The sequence below is a fragment of the Schistocerca americana genome, chromosome 2, assembly GCF_021461395.2.
Source record: "Schistocerca americana isolate TAMUIC-IGC-003095 chromosome 2, iqSchAmer2.1, whole genome shotgun sequence".
In the NCBI taxonomy this organism is placed as follows: Eukaryota; Metazoa; Arthropoda; class Insecta; order Orthoptera; family Acrididae; genus Schistocerca; species Schistocerca americana.
The window spans coordinates 1037312203-1037327116 of NC_060120.1; the positions used below are offsets into that span (position 1 = coordinate 1037312203).

At 43.8% G+C, this 14914-nt stretch overlaps 1 protein-coding gene and 1 pseudogene across 2 annotated transcripts in view; one reads left to right on the forward strand and one right to left on the reverse strand.

Annotated features, from left to right (window-relative positions):
- The window catches only part of LOC124596430, a 608628-nt gene that overhangs the window by 381273 nt on the left and 212441 nt on the right, over positions 1–14914 (reverse strand). The gene's annotated exons all lie outside the window — the stretch shown is intronic.
- LOC124597558 lies at positions 11432–11549 on the forward strand (annotated as a pseudogene).

A 14914-nucleotide genomic window follows, 5' to 3' on the forward strand; every position in this document is an offset into this window, starting at 1 on the left:
TTCCTTAATTCGCTCAGCAAGTAAATAGTGGTAAATGTCAATCCATTTAAGTGCACTCAGCTTTCACGTACACACTGTTAAGCACCCATTGATGAATATTTAAGAATAATATTTTATTAGGCTACTACATTTTCACCATTGCTCCGTGACACTACATCTCAAACACTTCAAATTCTCTTATATTCCGGTTTTACCAAGAAACGTAATTCACTTCTAAGCAATCCTGTTCCTCACACATACATTCTCAGAAATTTCTTTCGACCTTGATGTCAGTATTCGATAAGGGTACACCTGTTTTTGCTGGGAATGTTCTTTTCGCTTACCGTAATATTGCTTTCCCTCTCATGTGTTATTTTGCTTCCAAGACAGCACAGTTCCTTCACTTGGTGCACCATATGGTCTCTATTCTGATGGTAAGTTTGTCGCCAATCTTTTCCCGCTGCTCCTCCAACTTTAAACACACACTATTAATTAGACCAGTGGTCAAGACCGGACTTCTTTCCGGGAGTACGGCGGTTCTAATTGCGGTCCGACACCCTGAAGTTCGTTTATCGTAGTTTCTCAGTCTTCTTCTTGTGCCAATTCAGGATCAGGGTTCACCATCTCTTCCTCGGTTTTCAAGCACTTCTTCTCCCAATACGATTATATTCCAATGCTTGTCGAGGGATTCTCTGAGATGGCATATGCAAGAGCATCGTTCCCATCCTGTTTTAGTTGGATTACTTTTTTATTCAATTACTTTTTTATTTAATGGCTGTACCCCCAGTTCCTTCTTTCTTCATTTCTTATTCTGCCTTCTTTTGTGCAGCCTTTAAAGATATAAGGAACTTCATTTCTGATGTTTCAAGCCGTCTTAGGTCTTTTGAATCTAATCTTTAACTTCCTGCTGCGTACTGTACTGTGGGTATGCAAAAACCGTATAAAATTTCATTTTCGTTTCTCTTCTCGTTTTATCCTTCAATATTCTTTTTATCGTGCCACATGTATGTTGATACTGTTAATTTTCTTATTTATATCTTTCTGTTCTTAAAAATTTATATGACATGCTAGGTACTGGAAATGAGGCACCTTTTCTATTATTATTTCATTGAACTGATGATCGTCAGAGTCCTTGTGAGGTATATTCCTAAAAAGGCCATTGGTTTTGTTTCTGTTGTTGATATCCTGATATCATAAATTAGGCTTGTATGCTCAATGTATGTACCGCAATTTATAGTTTGTCTTCACTGTCCTGTGTAATTACCTGGTCGTCGTCAAAACGCATCGTATTTAGAAATCTGATTGGCCCAATGGCAATATCTTCAGGTATATATCCTTCAACCAGTGCCTGACCAGACCGTCCAATTAGATGTTGAGCAGTGTAGGTAGCGTAATACAACCATGCCTCACTCCCTGGTTTTTCTCTGTTTCTGTTGCCAGCTCTTTGCCAGTCTCTACTCTTATTTTGGTGTTTTTGTATAAAACTTGGTATACTCTTGTGAAGTGTCTGAGGAGACCACTTTCCTCCAGTACTGAGCACAGCTTTTTTCTGTGGATGCGGTCAAATGTGTTCTCAAAGTCGATTAATGTTAGGTGTGCCTCCATTTTAAATACTCGTCTTTTTGTACAATTTGTTTCAGAGTGAAAACATCACGGACACAAGGTCTTCCCTTACTGAATGAGAGATGTTTCGAAGCCTTTTATTAATTACTTTGATGTAAATTTTACAAGAAAAGTTCAGAAGACTGGTTCTCCTGTAATTACTTGTGTTACCTCTGTTCCATTTTTTAAACAGTGACACAGCATTAGTACATCTCCACTCTTACAATATTTCACCTGTTTGCCCACACATGTCATACAGATGGAGTATTTTTAACTCTAGAAATGTTCCACCATATATTGTCAGTTCTGAGTTAATTCCATATAAACAAAGCGCTTTTCTATTTTTTGTATTCTCGAATGCCTGTTTCAGTTCTCTCAGACCTCTTAGGTCTCCATTCCTCTGCTTTCTCTTCCGTGGGCTCTTCTGCATCCGGATTATACCATAATTTTATGTGGTGATTTATCAAGTGTTCTGAAGGAAATATATTATTATGTACATTATCTTTGTTCTTTTCAGTTTTGTTATTAGTTTACATGCTGTTTCCTGTCTACCATGTTTGTCAAGTTCAGATCTCCTTGTCAATGTATCCCACGAAGATCTATGTGCGATATCTTACTATTGTTTTAGTTTCATTTCTGATGCCGCGCGGGGTAGCCGCGCGGTCTGCGGCGTCCAGTCACGGTTCGCGCGGCTCCCCCTGTCGGAGATTCCAGTCTTCCCTCGGGCATGGGTGTGTATGTTGTCCTTAGTGTAAGTTAGTTTTACATTAAGTAGTGTGTAAGCTTAGGGCTCGATGACCTCAGTAGTTTGGCCCCATAATATCTTACCACAAATTTCCATAATTTTTTTTCGTTTCTGATTTCATTAAACAGCGTGATTTTTTCCACCGGTTACAAACTTTAGGAACTGATCGATGAGAGGATATGGAACAGAAAAGGTCTAGTGAAATTATGTCCGGAAATGCTAGAGACCCTTTATTCGATCATACATCGTTACAGAGACTGCGATCTAATACGCGCTGTACCATGCAGCCACAGTAACAGTACGCAAGTATCCTCGTAGAAGGTGTTACTGTTCCTCATACGTCGTACCCTAGCACCCTTTCGTGCCATAGTAATTAGTAATGTTGTGTCCGAATCACCTCTCTTGCAGACTCACATTGTAGTGGATGTGACAACCGTTGTACACAATGATTCAGTATTCGAATCGAGAGCTTACCAACATGGCGTTTACTTACGGAAAGGCAAAATGCAGTGGGTGGTGAGCAGCAAGGTAGTATCAGGAGACGTATCCCCGCTTACAGCAATCACAGCATTCAATGTTTGCAACCACGTTTCGCCGTTTATCTGAGACGGGGCCGTTTCAGGAAGCAGGAAATCATGAAGGACGTACCCGAAATGTTCGGATACCAGACTTGGAGGAAAATGTGATTAACACGGTGGAAGGCGATCGCCGTGTCAGTACCAGGCGGTTGGCCCGCCAGTACACGGTAAGCCAGACGACCGTGTGGAACATTCTCCATGGAAACCGTTATTACACTTATCACTTACAGCGTGTGTAAGGCTTACTAACGACAGGCTTTCCACAAAGGGAGCAACCATGATTCCGGAATTGATTGTATGATTGAATAAATGATCTCTAGTAGGGAAAGTATGCATTTCCGGAAGTAAGTTCATTAGACCTTTTTTGTTCCGTGTCCTCTTATCGATCAATCCTTGAAGTTTGTACGCGGCGTAAAAAATCACTCTGTATTTTCCTGTAGCTTTCTCAGTCTGTTTCCGCAAGAACTCTTATTTTTCTTTCCTATGGTTTCTTCCTCTTCGTTCCAAGTCACTCATTACACTACTGGCCATTAAAATTACTACACCACGAAGATGATGTGCTACAGACGCGAAATTTAACCGACAGGAAGAAGATGCTGTGATATGCAAATGATAAACTTTTCAGACCATTCACACGAGGTAAGCGCCGGAGGCGACACCTACAACGTGCTGACATGAGGAAAGTTTCCAGCCGGTTTCTTATACACGAACAGCAGTTGACCGGTGTTGCCTGGTGAAACCTTGTTGTGATGCCTAGTGTAAGGAGGAGAAATGCGTACCATCACGTTTCCGTCTTTGATAAAGGTCGGATTGTAGCCTATCGCGATTGCGGTTTATCGTATCGCGACATTGCTGCTCGGGGTTGGTCAAAATCCAATGACTATCAGCAGAATATGGAATCGGTGGTTTCAGGACGGTAATACGGAACGCCGTGCTGGATCCCAACGGCCTCGTATCACTATCAGTCGAGATGACAGCCATTTCATCCGCATGCTTGTAACGGATCGTGCAACCACGTCTCGATCCCTGAGTCAACAGATGGGGACGTTTGCAAGACAACAACCATCTGCACGAACAGTTCGACGACGTTTGCAGCAGCATGGACTGTCAGCTCGGAGACCATGGCTGCGGTTACCCTTGACGCTGCATCACAGACAGGAGCACCTGCGATGGTGTACTCAACGACGAACCTGGCTGCACAAATGGCAAAACGTCATTTTTCCGGATGAATCCAGGTTCTGTTTACAGCATCATGATGGTCGCATTCGTGTTTGGCGACATCGCGGCGAACGAACATTGGAAGCGTATCTTGGTGTAGCAATTTTAACGGCCAGTAGTGTACTTGAGTAAGACCACTGCCAATTTTCTGCTACCCTTCTTGTGAGAAGTGCTTTGTCTCTAATGACACCATTGTCGACGGTACGTTGAACTCCAACGTCTCGTCCAGATGCTTTTACTCCAAGGACAGCCTTCAAAAAATCTTTCGCCGACAACACAGAGAAAAGACTGCCCCGTTCACAATTGAACTGGGATGCGTCGGCTGGATCGCCTTATCGCCCCATCGCAGTAAGAGAAGCCACAATGGAGAGTGGTAACTAGCACTGTGCGAGATGGCAGCCCGTGGCGCAGCAGACGCCGGCAGGGGCCTCCGGTGAGGGGGGGCTGGCTGGGTGCCTCGTTAGCAGCGGCCGTTCGCCAGTCGCCATCAGCCAAGGCCGCCCACCCGCCGGACGGAAACAGCGCCGCTGAGGCAGATCTGCGGCCGACCTTGCCCAACCACGCCCGCTCCGCGGAGCAATCCGCGCTCTCAGATTTTACAGCCAGCGCTTCGCGGAGCTCGCCATCACGTGATCCCCGAGCGGCCAACAAAGCGCGAAGCTGGTAACCGGCCTACGCCTGCGGTGCCTTTCCTTTCTCGACACAACCGCTAGAAAATCCACTTGCGGCTATTCACCCTTTGTTTCCTCGTCTACAGCATACAATTTGTACAAAAGCCGAGGGGGAGCAACAAGTATGGAGGACCAACAACAAAGTGCTTTGGTACGAAATTTGGTACAAAATCCGAAGAAATTCTGGTCGTATGTAAAGTACACAAGCGGCAAGACGCAGTCAATACCTTCCCTGCGCAGTGCCGATGGTACTGTTACCGACGACTGTGCCGCTAAAGCGGAGTTATTGAACGCAGTGTTCCGAAATTCCTTCACCAGGGAAGACGAATGGAATATTCCAGAATTTGAAACACGAACAGCTGCTAACATGAGTTTCTTAGAAGTAGATACCTTAGGGGATGCGAAGCAACTCAAATCGCTTGATACGGCAAGTCTTCAGGTCCAGGTTGAATACCGATTAGGTTCCTTTCAGATTACGCTGATACAACACCTCCCTACTTAGCAATCATATACAACCGCTCGCTCACCGATAGATGCGTACCTACAGATTGGAAAATTGCGCAGGTCGCACCAGTGTTTAAGAAGGGTAGTGAGTAATCCATCGACCTACAGACCTATATCATTGACGTCGGTTTGCAGTAGGGTTTTGGAGCATATATTGTATTCAAACATTATGAATTACCTCGAAGGGAACGATCTATTGATACGTAATCAACATGGTTTCAGAAAACATCGTTCTTGTGCAACGCAGCTAGCTCTTTATTCGCACGAAGTAATGGCCGCTATCGACAGGGGATCTCAAGTTGATTCCGTATTTCTAGATTTCCGAAAAACTTTTGACACCGTTCCTTTACCAGCGACTTAAGCTGCGGGCCTATGGGGTATCGTCTCAGTTGTGCGACTGGATTCGTGATTTCCTGTCAGGAAGGTCGCAGTTCGTAGTAATAGATAGTAAATCAGTGAGTAAAACTGAAGTGATATCAGGTGTTCCCCAGGGAAGCGTCCTGGGACCTCTGCTGTTCCTGATCTATATAAATGACCTGGGTGACAATCTGAGCAGTTCTCTTAGGTTGTTCGCAGATGATGCTGTAATTTACCGTCTAGTAAGGTCATCCGAAGACCAGTATCAGTTGCAAAGCGATTTAGAAAAGATTGCTGCATGGTGTGGCAGGTGGCAGTTGACGGTAAATAGCGAAAAGTGTGAGGTGATCCACACGAGTTCCAAAAGAAATCCGTTGGAATTCGATTACTCGATAAATAGTACAATTCTCAAGGCTGTCAATTCAACTAAGTACCTGGGTGTTAAAATTACGAACAACTTCAGTTGGAAAGACCACATAGATAATAATGTGGGGAAGGCGAGCCAAAGGTTGCGTTTCATTGGCAGGACACTTAAAAGATGCAACAAGTCCACTGAAGAGACAGCTTACACTACACTCGCTCGTCCTGTGTTAGAATATTGCTGCGCGGTGTGGAATCCTTACCAGGTGGGATTGACGGAGGACATCGAAAGGGTGCAAAAAAGGGCAGCTCGTTTTGTATTATCACGTAATAGGGGAGAGAGTGTGGCAGATATGATACGCGAGTTGCGATGGAAGTCATTAAAGCAAAGACGTTTTTCGTCGCGGTGAGATCTATTTACGAAATTTCAGTCATTACTTTCTCTTCCGAATGCGAAAATATTTTGTTGAGCCCAACCTACATAGGTAGGAATGATCATCAAAATAAAATAAGAGAAATCAGAGCTCGAACAGAAAGGTTTAGGTGTTCGTTTTTCCCGCGCGCTATTCGGGAGTGGAATGGTAGATAGATAGTATGATTGTGGTTCGATGAACCCTCTGCCAAGCACTGAAATGTGAATTGCAGAGTAATCATGTAGATGTAGATGTAGATAAAAAATAGTGCAAAACAACAATGCAGAGTTCGACATACTGAAACGCCAAAGAAACAGGTATTGACATGAATATTCAAATACAGAGACAAGTAAACAGGCAGAATACGATGCTGCGGTCGGAAAGTTTCTGGCGCAGTTGTTAGATCGGTAGAATGGTGGGTCATCAATATTTAAGTGAGGTTGAACGTGATGATGTAGTTGGCGCACGAGCGATGGGATACAGCATCTCCGAGGTAGCGATGAAGTGGGGATTTTCCCGTACGACTATTTCACGAGTGTACCGTGAACATCAGGAATCTGGTAAAATACCAAATCTCCAACATAGCTGCGGCCGGAAAAAGATCCTGCAAGAAGGGAGGCCAACGACGACTGAAGACGATCATTCACAGTGACAGAAGTTCAACCCTTCCGCAAATTGCTTGCAGATTTCAGTGCTGGGCCATCAACAAGTGCAACGTGCGAAAAATTCAACGAAACATCATCGACATGGGCTTTCGGAGCCGAAGGCCCACTCGTGTACACTTGATGACTGCACGACACAAAGCTTTACGCCTCGCCTGGACCCGTCAACACCGACATTGGACTGTTGATGTATGGAAATACGTTGTCTGGTTGCGCGACTCTCTTTTCAAATTGTATCGAGCGGATGGACGTGTACGGGTGTAGGGACAACCCATGAATCCATGGACCCTGCATGTCAGCAGGGGACTGTTCAAGCTGGTGGAGGCTCTGTAATGGTGTGGGGCGTGTGCAGTTGCAGTGATATGGGACCCCTGATACGTCTAGATACGACTCTCACAGGTGACACGTACGTAAGCATCCTGTCTGATCACCTGCATCCATTCACTCCACCAGGACAATGCAACACCCCACACGTCCAGAATTGCTACACAGTGGCTCCAGGAACACACTTTTCAGTTTAAACACTTCCGGTGGCCACCAAGGCCCTCAGACATGAACATTGTTGAGCATATCTGGGATGCCTTGAAACGAGCTGTTTGGAAGACATCTAGACATCTTCACCCCTCCGTACTCTTACGGGTTTATGGACAGCCCTACAGGATTCATGGTGTCAATTCCCTCCAGCACTACTTCAGACATCAGTCGGGTGCATGCCACGTCGTGTTGCGGGACTTCTGCGTGCTGCGATATTAGGCAGGTGTACCAGAAGCAAAGGCGCAAATAAAAGTTCAGGAGTAGGATAAAAATCCGGGATAAAAGGATATCTATCATAAGATATAATGATGACATTGCTAGTCTCGGTGAACGAGGAAGAATTTCAGGACTTGATGAATGGAATGAACAGTCTAATGAGTACAGGATGTAGGCTGACGATAAATTGAAGAAAGACGAAAGCAATGTGCAGTAGCAGATATGAGATTAGCGGTAAACGCACTAAGTGCAATAAGTTAAGAAATTTTACTGTGCTGAAGGTAAATAAGCACATGAGGCATTAACAAGGATATAAAAACAGTTTAGCAGATGCAAAGATGGTATTACTCGCCAAAAATCTACTGGTGTCAAAAATTGGCCATAATTTGAGGAACCGATTTCTGAAAATGTACGATTGGAGTACACCATTCTATGAAAAAACGGAAAAGAAGAGGATCGAAACATTTCAGATGTAATGCTATAAGAGGGTGTTCAAAATTATGTGGACTGATAAGATAAGAAATGAGGAGATCCTCCGCAGAAGCGGCTAGGGAAGGATTATACAGAAAAAAACTGACAAAAAAGGAATAATTTCCATGGTATGAAAGGGAGGTGTAGAGGTTGAAAACTGTAGGGAAAGACGGACAATGCAATATATGCAACGAATAAATAAGGAATTAAGTTAAGAACTGTTCTAAGATGTTTTGCACAGGGGCGGAATTAGCCGCGAGCCTCATCATACCAGTTGAAAGAACCCATACAACCCCCAGCCCCTCCCCCCTCCCCCCCAAAAACACCGGACCAACCTACTTCTATACCTCAGACAAAACGACACAGTACATTATCACTGCTTGAGGCGCCACTGAATGACAGAGAACAGAAATGGTGGGAGGGGGAGGAGGGGTGTGTGTAAGTAGGCTGTTAGGTTTTTATATTGGTAACGTCACGTAGCGCTCTGTATGAAAATCACTCGCTGTGCTGTGTGCAGTCTGTGGCTGGTTGGCATTGTAGGAATATCCGCGATTGTGGTGTTGGGCAGTTGGCTGTTAACAGCACGTAGCGTTGTGCAGTTGGAGGTGAGCTGCCAGCAGTGGTGGATGTGGAGAGAGAGATGGCGGAGTTTTGAGAGGTTGCAATAAGCGGACGATCTGGACGTGTGTCCGCCAAAAAAAAAAGGAAATTTGTAAAGATGGATGTCGTGAATATATATATATATATATGCTGAATTTTGAACACTATTAAGGTAAATATATTGTTTGTTCTCTATCAAAATCTTTCAGTTGCTAAGTATGCCTATCAGTAGTTAGTGCCTTCCGTAGTTTGAATCTTTCATTTAGCTGGCAGTAGTGGCGCTCGCTGTATTGCAGTAGTTCGAGAAACGAAGATTTTTGTGAGGTAAGTGATTCATGAAAGGTATAGGTTATTGTTAGTCAGGGCCATTCTTTTGTAGGGATTTTTGAAAGTCAGATTGCGTTGCGCTAAAAATATTGTGTGTCAGTTTAGTGTTGATCAGAATAGGTAAAGAGCGAAATGTCTGAGTACGTTCAGTTCTGCTCAGCTGTTTGAAAACCAAATAACGTAAGAGGTTTATCAGCACAGTCATTCATTAATTTTTCTAAGGGGACGTTTCAGGTGGAAGGAAGGAGGGGGGAGGGGGGAGGAGGAGACTCGGACGAGTGGGACCTGTGACTGCTCAGCAAATTTTTCTCCCTGCGGTTATTGTTAACTTTAGAGATCGGAGCCACTATTTCTAAAGTATTTCCGTAGATTTCCTCACAAGGCATCGATGATATTTTGTTCCTCCCATTCAGGAAGAAAGTAAATTGTGCCACCGAGGTTAGAACGCTGTCGCTCCATCGTCTTAGGCAGCCGCAAAGTCGTATACTATCGATGCTGCAGTATACAAATATCGATAATGTTAAATTTTTGCAGTGAACGGTGGGATATACATCGTCCGTGGAATTACATTTGTAGAGGGACTGCAGCGCTTAAATGACTCGATGAAAAAGCTACAATTGTAACTGTCATATGTGGGCCTGGTGCTGTGGTCGTCTTCGCCAGAGTGGTTGACAAGGGTAATCAGCAAAGAAATCGTAAATCGACCATGATACCTGATAGACCTAACCAATACCACACGGTTTAGCAACCTGTGGTGCAACTGTCGTAGATCTTAGTCGACATTACAAAAACAAATTCCATTTGGCCTCTATATGTACTTCCACATCTGTGCACCGCAAGCTCCAGCAGTCATATTCTGGAGTTTAGGGACTGAAATAACAGTTATGATTCAATTCGCATTGCTCATTGAATATTAATATCCAGATTTTTTTTTTTACTAAAATTTTCGATTTCTTCCATATCTCACCGTATATTGAGTGACATGGGGTTCATATTGTACCTGCGTCATTCCCTCCTTATCTCTAATTTTCATCCCCACCGTCCATATGGGAATAGTGTGCGGGACGTACGTCGGCCTGTACGTCACCCGTGCAGGCCTAATTTTTCTATCGTGGTGGCTGTTACGAGGAACTCGTTTAGTGCAAGGCAAAATGTTTCTCGACTCGTTATGAAGCGTTCACTCTCCGGATTGCAGAGGTAGGCCCATACATTAGCGAGGTTCTCACACTAAATAGAATAACCTATACCGAATAATGTAGTTTTTTTTTTAAACTTTCGTCTTTCATTAAAAAATTTACTACAGGTTCCGCACTGACGACGTGAACTGATCAATACATTGACGAAATACCTGCAAATTATAGCGTCCGTGAATGAAATACACTTCTGAATGTACGCTCCTCAACGTAGAATTTGTACCTCGAGCAAGCAGGAAAGGAAGCCATAGAAAAATTGTGAAAGGGAATCAAAGTTCAGGGAGAGGAAACAGAAACTTTGAGATCTGTTAATGACATTGTCATTCTCTCAAAGGCGTCAAAGGACTTTTAAGAGAAACTGAACGGAATTGATACTGTCTTGAAGAGAGGTTATAAGAAGAACAGTAACGAAAGTGAAACAATGTTAATGGGCTGTAGTCTAACTCAGGCGATGCTCAAGAAATTAGATTAGGAAGTAACACATTAAAAATAATAGATCAGTTTTGCTATTTTGGCAGCTAAATAATGTAATTGGCTGCAGGAGAAAGGACAGAAAATGCAGGCAGGCAATAGCAAGAATAGCAATTGTGAAAAAGAAAATTTTGTTAGCATCGAACATAAAATTGTTAGGAAGTATTTTTCCTGAATGTATTTCTGTGGAGTATAGCCGTGTGTGGAAATGAAATGTGGATAAGAAATTCAGGCAAGAAGAGGATGGAATCCTTTGAAATGTCATGCTACAGAAGAATGCTTCATGTCAGATGGATAGATAGATGAAGAGGTACTGAGTCGAATGACCGGAAAAAATAAATTTATGACCCAGGTTGACTAAAAGAAGGTTTGGTTGATAGCACATTTCTGAGGCAACAAGGAATACCCAGTTTGGTGATGGGAGGAAATGTGGGCGAGGAAGGAGGGGGAGGGGTATGAATTTTAGAGGGAGATCTAGGCACGAATTGAGCAAGCAGACTAAGGTGGATGCTGGTTTTAGTATTTATCGAGCCAACGGCGATGCCGTAGTGGTAACACCGGCTCCCGTCAGATCGCCGATGTTAAGCACTGTCGGGCTGGTCTAGCACTTGGATGGGTGACCATCCGGTCTGCCTAGCGCTGTTGGCAAGCGGGGTGCACTCAGCCCTTGTGAGGCAAACTGAGGAGCTACTTGATTGAGAAGTAGCGGCTGCTCTCTCGGACACTGACATACGGCCGGTAGATCAGTGTGCTGACCACATGCCCCTCCATATCCGCATTCGGTAATGGCAATGGGCTGATGCTGATTCGGCGGCCGGTCGGTACCGTTGGGCCTTCGTGGCGTGTTAGGGAGGAGTTTATTTTTTTTAGTAGTTATCGAGAGATGAAGAGGCTTCCCCAGGATAGGCCAGTGTGGACAGCTGCATAAACACGTCCCCAGACTGAAACTCGCAACATTTTTCCAAATAATGTGTCCACACCTACCATCAGGAAATTTACGTGGACGTTCGACTCTTCATCGCTCTACATGAATGTCATCGTTAGCCCTAAAGAAGCCGTAAGAGAACGGGTAACCTTGAATCGCAAAATTTTTGTTGGTAGTAGAAATAGTTAACTTCTGGAGTTCCTGCCTCCATTGGAGACAGTCGCTTGCGCTTATTTTTTCGAAGCATTCATCGTCAAAAAAGTGAACTACACGTATTTTAACTAACGGTAATTCCACATTGTCAAATGTGTGTCGCTGTGGCTAAGAAAATGGGATACTGAAAATTATATTCCAGATCTCAATGTTGTGAGTATTGCTGTAAAGAGAGAACTAAATTCGCAGAGTATAGTTATTGCCAGACGGGCCTAGATTGAAACACACTACAAAACTAGTGTCTGAGCAACACCTTCAACATTACTTTGTGAAGCCCGCGTTAGTTAATATACGCCTGACACGTCGGCTGCACTGCAAGGCAGCGCACGGGAAACCGGACACCGCTATCGCAGGCCGCATCAGTGCTGCATTGTCGACGCTGTGCGTAATTAATGTGCTGCTCTACTTTGTCTGCCAGTGAAAAGTAGTTACAGCCTGCTCGTTACCTGCTTTCCTTGTTATGTCACATGTCTTACAGTTCTGTGCAGTGCTTGTACACACAGATAAAACGTTTGGGGAATTGTGCATTCCAACGACATCAATACTTGATTAAAACGAAAAATCGTTTTTGACTTGAAGAAGTACGACAAGAATCAACACTTAAGTCAGTACACATGCAGTGGCCGAAGGAACATTTTACTAATCATCGTCCACCCAGCCCAAGTACAGGCGGAGTGGGTTTGGTGGGATATTGGAAAAATAAATATTATGTTACCCGACGGTAAAGCATTTGTCATCTTAGTCGTCATCATGCTGATCATCATAACCATCAATACCTTCAACAAGGCCGCGCGGGATAGCCACGCGGTGTAGGGCGGCTTGTCACGGACAACAGAATAGTGTAGCATCCGTTAATACAAGTAGTCAGTAAGTCCGTCTGCGTAAGACGTACAACCAAATTCAGAAAAACAACTTGTGTAAACAAAGACAAGCAGAAGACGCAGACATATCTGGTAACAAAAGAATCTCATAGATGAGAGAGAGAGAGAGAGAGAGAGAGAGAGAGAGAGAGATGCGAAACAAATAACGAAGCCTAGCCGTAAAGTGTATCCCGATATACCATTTATATACACGCTGAGAACACACGCGAAACTCCGCAATAAAAAATTGCGAACGTTGCACTACCTTCTAAAGATCTCGTCCAGTTTATTCACATCGTACTGCGTTCAGAAATCAGCACAACAGCTGACAAAAACGGCTGCAAGAACACTATCTCAACAGATGGCAGGCGAAATGGAGACAAGTTGACTATGTTAACGGCTAACTCATTGTTTCAGGTAACTGCCTTTTCTTGGTGTGCAGTAACGAAATGACCGTTTATTATTATTTATTTGTATATAATCACAACCATTTTGCCAATTTTACAAACTATTAAAACAGCGTTGGGGCAAGATTACTTTGACCGCGGCGCAAGATGACACTCCTGATAAAAATTGAATTCAGTTTTATTCTTAGGAAATGTAAGACAGTGGATTAAGTATTGAACCACTGTTACAGCTTATTGAATAGTACGTACATAACGAAACGATCGTCGTATTCAAAATTAATTCAAGTCAATGTTTCATTCACAGAAATCATACATAAATTTTCCACCTTCAAGGTTAAAGCAGTCCTTATAACACAATGTGTGGCATTTGCAGTGCTCTGTCCTGCTTTCTGGGAGGAGAAAATGGTTCAAATTGCTCTGAGCACTATGGGACTTAACATCTGGGGTCATCAGGCCCCAAGACTTTGAACTACTGAAACCTAACTAACCTATGGACATGACACACATCCATGCCCGAGGCAGGATTCGAACCTGCGACTGTAGCAGCCGCGTGGTTCTGGACTGTAGCGCCTAGAACCGCTCGGCCACGCGGCCGGCCCTGGGAGGAGGGTCATCATAAGAAATGAGCACGTACAGGACACCGCATTACAATTTCTTTGGAGGTGTTCCAATATTGCTTTGAAAGTTTTTGTCCCACCTAGTGTGTTTCGTTCCCAAGAACATCTGTATCGTAGGTGAGCTTCTAATGATACTTGCGCTTTGCATACTGTGGCGTTTCCGTTTCTTTTTCCTTTAGCCAGTAATCCGAAATAAATTTCGGCGTGATAGTTGCACCATTTATTGAAGGTACTGGTTCTTCATATTTCCCTACCTGGTGTTAAGCAAGAGATTAATTAGGAGTTGCTGTGTGCTGGCTTTCGGCTTCAGCAGTCTGTGTAGGAACATTTTCATATTTTATGCGGTTCGTAGCAAGATCACGATGTATATTTCTAGCCGAAGCAAAATCACGCTCATCGAACAGAATGGGTCATAAGGCTCGAGAACAGATTTCGAGAACCAATGGACTGAATTACCGGCTGCAGCTCCTTTACAGAATCAGCCTCAACAGACGACGAGGTAATGAACTTACCTCATTCATCTTGCCCCAGTCAGCTACGTTAAGACTTTGATCTCTGGTGTAGGATTAAGAAGAATAAGATGTAAGTGAAGAGCGGCTTTCGAACGCTTACTTCGTGAGGTAGTCATGAATGGCAAAGAATAATCAAATGTCTACCCCTTATTCAACAAGAGCTTACGTTGAATGCCTTGAGAATAGTGACGCGTCAGACAGTGTACACTGTAACTGCCAAACGCGCCACGGTGGGAGTTCTTAGTGTGTCGACTTGTGAAGAGTTGGTAGTTACCGTATGACTAGAGTTTCAAAACTACCGTAGGCTACCGTAACGAAGCGCAGACTACGGCAGTTTTTCTAGCAGCTTTGGTCAGTTAAGATGGTAGTCACGTCACCCATACGTTAGGTATGTTGCACACCTATTGGGCGTTTCCTCATTTCGACAAATTTGTTTGTATATTTACAGCAAAACTGAAACTGTCAATGTTTGATTCAGG